Here is a 12126-nt window from a genome sequence, read left to right on the forward strand (position 1 = left end):
ATGAATGCTACCCGACTTCATGCCGCATACACTACACAGCCCACAATCTCACTCCTCATCGACTCAACCGCACACAACACCCGCCACATAATTCAATATCATTATGCGCACGTCGCATAACCACACACAACATAAGACTCGACCCCATAGAGCGAGCATGACAACTTCACACATCGCACAGACGCCACACCAAACGCTGCAAACAACTCCACACAAACTGGGACCCGAACGTCTCAATCTCAAACAACCAGGGAACCAAACACAAGCACTAGGGAGACAAACCGCCCACCCACCCTCAGCTGCAGAACCAAACACAACTATGCACGCCCCGCCTAACCACACAACCAAACAGAGCCCAATCGTCGCAGGCACAAAAAGGCGAAACTCGCGGCCCAAAAGCCACATCTCCCACCACGCACGTCACACCCACCACAACCACACACATCCAACACCCGCACCGCCCGCCCGTCTCTGTTCCTCGGGGGAGCCGCGCTCTCGCCCCTCAGGCCCTGCCCGACCCTCTGTACCCGGCCGCGCTCCCACTGGCACGTAGGCCTGTCGGGTCCTCCGGCCCAAGCTCTGGGCCTTTGCGGTCCCTCACTCAGCACCGTCCGCCATCTCCATCTACCGCTCAACGCTCGGCAGGCGCGCCTGCGCGGCACCGAAACCGGAAGACAGGCGGACAGATGCCTGTCGAGCGCCGAATCTTCGAGGGAGCGTTGAGGCCGAGGTGGATTCCAACAATGCAAGGCGGCCGGCGGCTTCTGCGCAGGCGCTGTAAGAACCGATGTGATGGGACTCGGTAATTTGGCAAGGTGTTCCCATCCCAGCTGCTTTCGATCCACACGTAAAGTCAGCCCCTTGCTCTCCACCGCGTTGTAGGTATGGGAAAACTAAAGCCTGAGATTCTTTAGCTTTTGGCCAACGTGTGCGATGGGTGAGGGGGCGGAGCTGGGGGGATGTTCAACACTTCATCCCCGACTCTCAACTGCGATTCTGAGTGAATTGGGGTCAGTTAAAGTTCCGGAGAGCTAGATATAAAAGGAATGTTCAGGAGACTTTGAGGATGTGTAAAGAGCCAGAATAGAACCACATGAGACTGGGGACAGGGACGAAAGGTATAGAGGGTATAGAGTTTGGTCAAATCTGTGGGAAACCTGTGGCACTTTCAAATGCAAATCAAAACCACCATGAGCTATCACCTGACACCTGTTAGAATAGCTCTTATTGAAAACAAGAAATGACTTGATGTTGAGGATATAGAGAAAAGTGAACCCTTGTGCACTGTGGGTAGGAAAGTAAATTGATGTAGCCACTATGAAAAAGAGTATGGAGCGTCCTCGAAAAATTAAAAATAGAACTAGCCTCCCATCCAGCAATTTCAGTTTATGGGTATTTTGCCAAATAAAGTGAAAACACTAACTTGAAAAGATATATGCACCATCATTACCATTCCCACCAGGTTCTTTGGAGTATTATTTACAATAGCCAAGATATGGAAACATCCTAAATGTCCATCAATGGATGAATAAAGGATATGTGGAATCTTAGTCATCCATTTAAAAAAAAGAATAAAAGCTTGCCATTTGCAAAAGCATGGATAGACCTTGAAGGCATTATGCTAAGTGTGATCAGTCAGAGAAAGACAAATACCGTATTGATGAAGTCCCAGAACCTAAGTCAGGTTCAGTGGGGTGAGGTTCGGAGCTGACGACTAAAGAAAGAATTCTTAAGACATCTTTGGTGCAAAATGGGGGTTTATTAAAGCACGGGGACAGGATCTGTGGGCAGGAAGAGCTGCTGCCCCGGGTTGTGAGGAGTGGCTGGTTATATACACAGGAGTTGGGTAGGTGAGGACAAAGGGGTGTTCAGAAGGGCTATTGGAGCAAAGAATACTATCAAGATATTGAAGGCCTGGTTACTATCAAGCCAAGGCTACTTTCCCTCTAATGAGGCACTAACATAAAGACAATTGGGAGTCTCCTGGTGGAATGTTACATTCCTGCTATCAAGCGTCCTCGTGAGTGAGATTTAGGTTTAGAAGAAATTTAACGTTATTTACTTTTCCTTCTACCTCTGCCTCCTTCGGTTTTTTATGGAGGGGAGGGTGACATTAGGGCTTGAGGAACTGAGTTCTGTGTCTTTGGAAATTGGGCTATTGATAAGGTAACTTCTTTGTTGTAAATCTCAAGGACATTTGCAAACCAAGGGAGATTCCTGCCTTGCAGGACTGTGATCTCTGCAAGTTAAGTATTTATCATTTTATGGCAGTCAGGGGTGCCTGAGGAATGCTACACATATGGAGGGGAGCGGGTGAAGGGGGGGTGCAAGGCGCCAGCTTTTGCTTTGTCCTCAGCCAGCCTCCTGCTCCCTCATCATTCCCCCCTGAACAATTTTGACCCTTAAATCTTTAAGGTGGTTGAAGGTGGAAGGTCTCATCTTCTGTAACTTCTTCATGCTGGATAGGGGCGTAGAGCTGTGCCTACCTGCTCTGGTCAATATTGATCAGGGTAGGAACGTATAAGGGAGTTACGAAAGGTGGAGGCAGCTGAATCCAGCGCTGACAGTGAAGAGGCATCCTCTCTCGTGACAAGGATCGTCTGTCGTGGTGAAGTCATTGTTGTAGCAATGGAGTCTCGGCACCAAGTAGAGAAACATGGAACAAAGCAACATATTAAGGTTAATAAGGCGATAAGAATGAGAGGCCCGAAAAGGAGATTTGTCCATAGTCCTCCTTCAAACCAGGAACTTAACCATTCACTGAGAGAGAGAGAAGGATCTTGTATAGGGCCTTAATTTGGGTATTCATATCTTTTATTAATACTGTGACATTTTTGTGATAGTCTGAGATGTACACACAACATTCTGTTTGATAATTGCACGTGTGCCACCCTGGGCTGCTATCAGGACATCTAAGGCCACCCTATTTTGTAGGACTGCCTTGTGTATTTGTGAGACTTCGGTATTAAGTAGGGAGATGCTATTTAGTGAATCACTAAGTGCCTTTGTAGTGTATTTATTAAGGGCTTCTATGTGTCACATGACATCCTCTAGTTCCGCAGATGGAACAAAAATGGATGCTAAGCGATCATACCATTTAAAAACAGATCGTGTCCATCTTTGTTTCAAGTTGGGGAGATTAGCTGGAGTTGTAATGGTTTTAGTAATGCGCCCATGAATCCAGGCAAATCCTCAAGTACAGCGACCTATCCACCCTGGAGGAAGCCAGGGCCACAGGTTGGTTCCACATATCCAGTGGGTTCTGTTTGGAGCTGGCCATCTAATGCCAGGTCGCCTTTCCCAGTCAGTAGCAAATCTGTCAGTAGCCTGGGGTACTATTACTTGGGAACACATTTCTAGTGATAGCTATCCTCGATGTCATGTGTTATTTGCCCAAGTAGCACTCGTATGATTCTTTTGTTCCCAGCATAAAACTGCGTTTTGACTGAGCCTTCCAATCAATGTGGGTATGAACCACGAATATGTATCCCAGATTTGATATACACCATCCTTAGTATAGCAATAAGGACGGTTTCGTAACTTAGGCCCATATTTGATTGGGGAGTTATGGCTTGATAGCAATCCCCTTTCCTTCCAAATAGCTCCATGGGCATGTAGTACCAGAAAGGCATATTTGGAGTCAGTATAAATGTTAATTCTTAGGCTTTGGCAATTGCAAAGTGCTAGTGAGCACTATGGCATACCTAGCTTATCTTATTTTTTCTATGAAAACTATTGTCATCAGAAAACCAACTGTCATTCGTATTTTTAACAGGGGCATCTTAAATCTGGACAAATAGAGTAAGCAAGATCAATAACCTTTTTTGCTCTATAGAGAAAGAAGTACAGTGGTCAGGTTCAGGCATATAGGTAACTAGGTTTAAAGTTTGACAAGTTTTAAGTATTATTTCTGGCATATCTGTAAGTATGGCCCAATATTTAATTAGTTGGCCTCCATCATCCATTGGTGGCCTTTGGCTTCTAAGACAAATCTGGACCTGATGTGAAGTCGTTACAGTCAAGGACTGTCCCATAGTGAGCTTTGAGGCTCTTTTTATGAGGAGGGCTGTTCTAGGTTTCGCTAAAGCATCTGTTTGCAATTGCACCTCAACAGAGGTGGCCTCTAGGATAAATATGACTAAGGGATGAAACCAATAAGAAGACCTTTGAGTGGTCCAACCTTAACAATATCCTGATTACAGAGGATCATTGTCAAGTGGGAAAAAACTTGTCAAGAGATAAGGGGAGTCCCCCATGAATCATCCAATCCACTCATAAAGAAAGTGGGGTCATCCATTGTCTCCACAAGTCCATAGCTAATCCTATGGAGTGTGGTATGGTGGCTTTTAGGCAATTTCATTATCCCAGCCACACATAAGGTGTTAGTTAAGTTATACAATTGTAGGGGAATCAATCCCATTTTCCAGTTGTTTAATCATGTGCTGTGGGGTCTGCTAATATCCCCACAAACTAAAAAAGCAAGAAGATCATCTAAATGAGCTATTGTGTAACTTCTCTGAAGTTTACCTCAAATTGTTTAGCATAGGTAAACAAACATTTAAAGACAATCAAATCTAGAATTTAACACCCATAAAGGTGTGTTACTAAAACATAATTTTTCTCTCTAAAATAACCCTCATTTATAGAGATAGCCAAATCAGGACTAATTCACTTGTGAAACAAGTCCAGTTTTTACAAACTTGGCCTAATTATTTACATAAGCCCAGCAAGAACAGTGAGTGTGATCAATAGATCTTTTAGAATCTGCTTTGCTGGAACTTCTTTATAAGGAATCTCTAGCCTCTCCGGGCCAGAAGCCAAGCCCTGTACTTGCCATCAGGCATGCCTGCAATACCTTTGGGCGAATTCCTCTTCCTGAGACTGCACCTACCAAGGAGTGACATTCTTTACTCACCTGGTGGGGCTGCTGGGAACTCTGTAAGCAAGGTATCAGGCCAACAGTCCCAAGGGGCTTCATGGCTCCAGGTTTCATAAAGTCAACCTTAGTTCCTTAAAGCTGTCTGGTCATATCTGAGTCTTTTCAAATATGACATCCCAGTCAAAGCCTTGGTAAAATAACCAGTTTCCAATGCTGTCCTGTTACAAGGAGAACAGAGTCTTATTGAACTTATGCAAATGACTGATTGTCATGGAAGAAAGAATACTTAACTGAGATCTTTTGGTTTCAGAGGGTTTAAATAGAGAGAAAAGGTGAATGCTTTGAGCACTTTTTACAAATGAGCACTTTTACATCTCTGTAAGTTACAGATAACTAGGAGGAAGTATCCCTAGTCTGGAAGAGCGAACATTATAGAGAACCAGCAATGTTTAAAGTAAGACAAAACATTAAGAGACACAACACTATAATCTTTTAGTTCATTTATTCCCATGTTACTAAATCTGGTGAATGCGGCTTTAGTTAGTTTTGGAAATTCTTACCCATTTCAGTTTTAGGATTTTCAAGTATATCAAATATCTGTATTTGTCCTGAAAGTCCTTTATAGGAATCTCCTTGAAGATAAAACTCATTTTACAAGAGAATTAAAACAATTATAAATGACAAAAACTCAGAATGGATATGGTTAGAGCTAAAGAGACACGGGAATTTACAATTTAGCTCCAAGGAAATCAGGTTATTTCTGTGATACATAACATTTCCATAATTACAGTATCAAGCGATGATCTCTCAAAGCATTAAAACTTTAGGAAGTGCATAGAATCTCTAGAATAGTTATAGTATTTTCCCAAATGTAATCCAAGGTTTATCATTGGTTCAGTAGTACTTCATGAGCAACTTCACATACCAAGGAAAAGCCTGAGTTAAAGAGATTTACGATTTAAATCTTGTCAACATTTGCTAAAATCTTAGAAAGTTTTGAAGCACATGCCTAAATATAATTAGGGATGTTAAAAACCTGATAAAACAAAACATAGAAACTGGTTTTTCTGGGCAGGCAAAGAGAAACCATTTACATTTTCTTAACAGCAGATCAACTGATCTAAGAAAACATTGTCCTTTTGAACAGAGACAATTTCAGTCTTGTACCAATGTACCTTTAAAATCCATTCATTTCAATCTTAGTCCATTCTTGACCATAGCTAAAATTCCTTTTCTGAAGATTTCCCTTCACAAATCTTTTACAACTTTCCTTTGCATTCAGGTTTTGTCCCAAGCCATTTCCTTCCAAACAACCACCTCATTTAGGACAAAAATTACCTTTTATCTTTAATAAAATGCATTTCCCTTCTTTAAATCTTTCTTACATATCATCTACTTTCCTGCAGAGTTTCCCTTATTTCCATCAGTCTTAGTTACACTAAGCAGAACTTTGTATTCTTAGAAACACCTTTAGTTATTAACCGATTGTGAACTGTTACAACAGAATTCTTCAGGTGGCAATTTATGAATCAGTTAAGTGGAAAACAAGTTTAACAACAGATTTAAATACTCTTAGTTTCTTTGCAGTAAGAAGTCAAAAGCACAAACCTACATCCAGTAATTAACGACTTAGCATTTTATCCTGTTTGGTTAAGACCTAGATGTCCACAATTTAATTCCATTTGTCATCCAAGCAAAACTTTAAAACTTTCAGGTTACCAAAAACTTTGAAAGCTACTTCAGCAATTACCCATTAGAACTTTGAGACAGACAATTAACCATCAGTTTAGTCATTTCTTTGCTAACAAATTTTAATAAATAACACAAGCTTATTTGACCTTCAGTAAACTTCGAAGTTTCACATTTACTGCTGATAACTTAAAAGACACCTCTTATCTTAACAACAAACTTAACTTAGTTCCAATAGTGATTCATGTTCCACCTGGGCCCACTCCACTTTGAATGTTTACCTGAGACATGCGTGGGAAGATCTGGAGTGGGGGTGTTAGGTCCAGGGGGTGCTCTTCTTGCTCCTTGACAGTGAAGAGAGGAGCCATGGTGCATGATCTAGAAGCTAGTCATACAGGCTGCACGCACCTTGGTGCAGAAACAGAAGGGGAAAACAGAGGAAACAAAGTGCTGCCAGGAGGCAGAGAAGGGATTCCCGGTTTCAGAGCTCATAAGCCCCAACAGAGGAGCAGACGCCATGCTTTCCCACCAGCAAGGGGGGAGGGGTTAGGCAGTCCCAAGTCAGGCCAGAGAACACAGGGAAACTTCCCTGAAACAAAGAGAGTTTCGGCAGCTGCTTGGGAATAGTCCTTATGGTCTCTGTCTCGAGTTAGACTAACCCCAGTTGGCTCCAGTTATAGCCATTAACACGGGAAGTGAGTGAGGGAGAAGCCCCCACATCTATTAGGAGAAACAGAGAAATAAAGCCAGAGACCTGGGTTTACTAGAAAAAGGCTTATTTACATAATTACCATCCAATATGTCAGGAGAAAGTTTACTAGCTGACTCATTTGGGCAAACACATTCCGCAAAAGCCCCTTAGTCTGGGGTCCTGATGTAGAGCAATGAAGGCCTAGGTATGAGCGGTGAAGGTAACCTAGGTTCATTTGCCGTTTCCTGCAGAGGAGATCTAACTGATAGATCCCACTGAGGTCATGCAGTGTTACAGGAGCTCAGTCCTTTCCTAACTTTTTCAATCCAAATTATTTCCAGTGGGTTAAAAGGCACCCCAAGGTAGAGTCCTTAGGAACTGAAAAAGCCTACTGAGGCCATGCTTCCAGAAAAGTAAAGAAGGTCCATTACCAAATACCCTGACTCCTGGGTGGCGTCCCACGCAGGGTAGGTCAGAGGTTCCCGTGTGTCAAAAGCGACCAGAGGCGTCCCTCAAGATATCGCTACTGATCACCATCATGCCTTCCCTAGGAAGGCATTTCTGCTGTAAGAGGCCCTGGAGGGGTGCCGGCGTCCCTCCACTAGCCCCATCGCCTCCTAGGCTACAGATGGGTGCCTGGTGAATGGACTAGGAAACTGTGCCATGCCATGCCATCCTGAAAACTGCATACTGTTTTGCCATATTAACCCATGGAAATACTAGAAAAGTTTGGCATGGGGAAATTACCCAATTTCATAGCTTTAAGTAGTCTGTAGAAGACACTGACAAGAAACAGTAAAGACTGAAATCCATCATGGTCTATGCGACATTCCAACACATGTGGCCCTTACAGCCAACTTCCCTAGGAAACGGTCCCTGGTTGCGTTTTAATTCAGTCGGGTACTGGTTTCGGCCGGCTCCCAGTGGAGGTCCCCCGGCCAGAAGTGGCTAGACCAGGGATGTGGAGGGGATCACATTAGATCAATCAGGAGGAAACCTCACACAGGAGTCTTAAGATTGGCAGCCGTCCTGGTGACTTAGGTGGCTGTCCCGTGCCCAAGAGAGACAACTCTCTATAAGAACAGGAATAAAGAGAGGCCATCAAATTTCTGGGTCTTATTGCCATTCCGGCCAGGGTACTAGCTTACAGCCAGGAGACAGACGCTCTCCTCCCCGTAGAGTAGCCACGGACTAGAGGATTACAGCCTGAGCAATTGCCATGCAAGTGTTCCAGTAAGACCATACTCCTTGAAAAGCCCTGGAATGAGAGTAAAGGAAAAGGAGAGAAAGTACTCACCAATTTTGCACCGAAGCTCAGAGTCCAAATGTAAACACTCATAAATCTCCTGGCTGGCTCGCCAAAAATGATGAAGTCCCATAACCTAAGTCAGGTTCAGTGGGGTGAGGTTCGGAGCTGACGACTAAAGAAAGAATTCTTAAGACATCTTTGGTGCAAAATGGTGGTTTATTAAAGCACGGGGACAGGATCTGTGGGCAGGAAGAGCTGCTGCCCCGGGTTGTGAGGAGTGGCTGGTTATATACACAGGAGTTGGGTAGGTGAGGACAAAGGGGTGTTCAGAAGGGCTATTGGAGCAAAGAATACTATCAAGATATTGAAGGCCTGGTTACTATCAAGCCAAGGCTACTTTCCCTCTAATGAGGCACTAACATAAAGACAATTGGGAGTCTCCTGGTGGAATGTTACATTCCTGCTATCAAGCGTCCTCGTGAGTGAGATTTAGGTTTAGAAGAAATTTAACGTTATTTACTTTTCCTTCTACCTCTGCCTCCTTCGGTTTTTTATGGAGGGGAGGGTGACATTAGGGCTTGAGGAACTGAGTTCTGTGTCTTTGGAAATTGGGCTATTGATAAGGTAACTTCTTTGTTGTAAATCTCAAGGACATTTGCAAACCAAGGGAGATTCCTGCCTTGCAGGACTGTGATCTCTGCAAGTTAAGTATTTATCATTTTATGGCAGTTAAGGGTGCCTGAGGAATGCTACACATATGGAGGGGAGCGGGTGAAGGGGGGGTGCAAGGCGCCAGCTTTTGCTTTGTCCTCAGCCAGCCTCCTGCTCCCTCATCAGTATGACCTCACTTACTTGTAGATTCTAAACACACAAAAACTAAAATCAAGCTCATAGATAAAGAGAACAAATTGGTGGTTGCCAGAAGTGTGTGGGGAGGGAGGGGGTGAAGTGGGTGAAGGGTGTCGAAAGGTACAAACTTCCAGTGGTAAAATAAATAATGGTGACTATAGCTAATAATATTGTCTTGCATATCTGAAAGTTGCTAAAAGGAGTAGATCTTAACAGTTCTCATCACAAGAAAAAATATTTTATGACCATATAAGGGGACATTTGTTAAATAGACTTACTGTGATGATCATTTTATAATATATGCAAACTCAAATTATTTTGTTGTATGTGAAATGTATGTAATATATAATGTATACATAATGAAATATATGTCAATTATACCTCAATTTTTAAAAAAATACAGGATGATCACTCAGCACCTATTCTGTGCCCTGCACTGTGCTGGTTAACGCAGGGTATATAGGCACAAAACTTCATCCCAGTCCTGGGAAGCAATTTGCTTTGTGCCCTGCACAACAGCTGGCATCCAGCAATGTCCTGGGCTCCAGAAGAAAAGCTGCAGAGCATGATAGGAGGATCCTGAGTTTTGGGGTCAGAAGTATTACTTGACTCCTTTGCCTCCTGGTATCACCACCTGTAAAATGGGATGAAAAATAATAGTTTTCCTGGGCATCTGGGTGGTTCAGTCAGTTAGGCATCTGCCTTCGGCTCAGGTCATGATCCTGGGGTCCTGGGATCAAGTCCTGTATCTGGCTCCCTGCTCTGTGGGGAAACTGCTTCTCCCTTGCTCTCTGCCTGCCACCCCCCCCCCTCCGCTTGTGCTCTCTCTCTGTCAAATAAACAAGTAAAAAAAAATTTTTTTTAAGATTTTATTTATTTATTTGAAAGACAGAGATCACAAGTAGGCAGAAAGGCAGGCAGAGAGAGAGGAAGGGAAGCAGGTTCCTTGCTGAGCAGAGAGCCTGATGCGGGGCTCGATCCCAGGACCGTGGGATCATGACCCGAGCTGAAGGCAGAGGCCTCAACCCATTGAGCCACCCAGGCGCCCCAACAAATAAAATATTTTTTAAAAAGAAAATAAGAGTTTCCACTTCATAGGATTATGAATATTGAGTGAGATATGTGTATGTGGCAGTGAGAGTTTGTGTGTGTGTGTGTGTGTGTGTGTGTGTGTGTACACCTTTAACACTGACTCTGAACAAGAGCACTGCTTCTGCTAGTGTCATAAGCACTGGGCCTCCAGCACCTTCTATTTAAGGACACAAGGCTCCCAGTAGGGAGAGCATTGAGTGGAAGGCAGTGCCCAGTGAAAGACCAGGGAGCTAAGGGTCCAGAGGCCTAGGTCCTAGTCCTGGCTACACCTTACTTTGTGACTTTGGACAGTTCCCTTCTCCTCTCTTGGCTTCAGTTTCTTCACCTGTACAGATAAAATGAGTTCCAAAGACTTGGAAAGCTCTGCTACAAAGCTCTGCTACTTTTCTCAACCTGATGACCAATTTTTTGAACTTTACAGGATTGGCAGGAATGGACAGTGGTTTCCCTTTGTGCATTGACAGAGACAAGGAAGAGATCCTGCCAACCTCTCAGAAGCAAAACAGAAGACCAAGCTCTGCCTCTCTGTTGCTGGCCTCTGTCTTGGGTCCTGGAAGCCAGGCCTGAGGGAGTGAAAACACCAGATTAAGTGTCTGGAGGCAGATAAGTCTCAGAACAGCCCGCTCTTACAGGCAAGACTATGTTTGGGTTCAGGTGATAGACCTCTTATTAAACCATTGTGATTTTGCCTATCATTGTACCACATTCAGCATTTCACTTGCTCAAAAAAGCAGTGGCAATGTGGTCTGAAGCTTGTGAATTAATTCCAGAAGTCATGATAGATCAGCCACTACAGTTCTATTGCTATTTTTAAGGGTGATGATGTTAAAGAACTTCTTGTACGCTTTACAGTTATTCAAAACCATTTTCATTATTTAAATTCTTTGGGTGCCTGGGTGGCTCAGCTGGTTAATCATCTGCCTTAGGCTCAGGTCAAGATCCCAAAGTCCTGGGATCAAGTCCTGCACTCGGCTCCTTGCTCAGCAAGGAGCCTGCTTTTCCCACTGCCTGCTGCTCAGTCTCTCTCTCTCTCTGATTAAATAAATAAATCCTTTGGGTAACTCTATTACTATTTCCATTTCAGTAATAACAGTGGCTAATATTTACAGAGTGATCACATGCACCAGTCATCATCCAAGCACTTAACATCTGGGGATTTGTTGAATTTTCATATGATTCCATGCAGTACCAACTAATATCATTCCCATTTTTAAAGAAAGGAATCTGGCATGCCTGGGTGGATCAGTCGGTTAAACATCTGCTTTTGGCTCAGGTCATGATCCCAGGGTCCTGGGATCAGAGCCCCATATCTGGCTCCCTCCCCAGCGGGGCGTCTGATTCTTGTCTCCCTCTCCTGCTCCCCTTACTTGTGCTCTCTCTCTGTCTGACAAATAAATAAATAAAATCTTCTTTAAAAAATAAAGTGAGGAATCCGTGGCACAGAGAGATTAGGTGGCAACCTTCACTTTTTCTCTCTCTGCTAAGGCCTGGTCTCTGGGCCTTCCTGCATCTCTTGGCATCTTCCAGGCACCAAACTTGTACCAGGCATAGAGACAGAAGATGTGAGAAGAATAAGGCAGGATGGTCTCTCGGTCTTGAAGGAGCCCATAGCTGGCATAGGATATAAACACTCATGCAGCAGTTAAAAAAAAAAAAAAATATATATATATATATATG

General features: G+C 43.7%; 1 protein-coding gene and 1 long non-coding RNA gene across 3 annotated transcripts in view; one reads left to right on the forward strand and one right to left on the reverse strand.

Moving 5' to 3' along the window:
• RBSN (rabenosyn, RAB effector) overlaps positions 1–647 on the reverse strand; it is a 29817-nt gene extending 29170 nt beyond the window's left edge. For both annotated transcript variants that reach the window (XM_082748057.1, XM_082748058.1), the window contains exon 1: positions 528–647. The gene's annotated coding sequence lies outside the window, so the exon portion shown is untranslated. The remainder of the gene's footprint in view (positions 1–527) is intronic.
• Positions 648–756: 109 nt separating this feature from the next.
• On the forward strand, positions 757–11141 carry LOC309873188. The gene is made up of 2 exons (XR_014316224.1): positions 757–882; positions 10871–11141. It is a non-coding gene; the product is annotated as an uncharacterized lncRNA (long non-coding RNA).
• Positions 11142–12126: the final 985 nt, after the last annotated feature.

This window comes from Mustela nivalis, assembly GCF_964662115.1.
Source record: "Mustela nivalis genome assembly, chromosome: 1".
Taxonomy (NCBI): Eukaryota; Metazoa; Chordata; class Mammalia; order Carnivora; family Mustelidae; genus Mustela; species Mustela nivalis.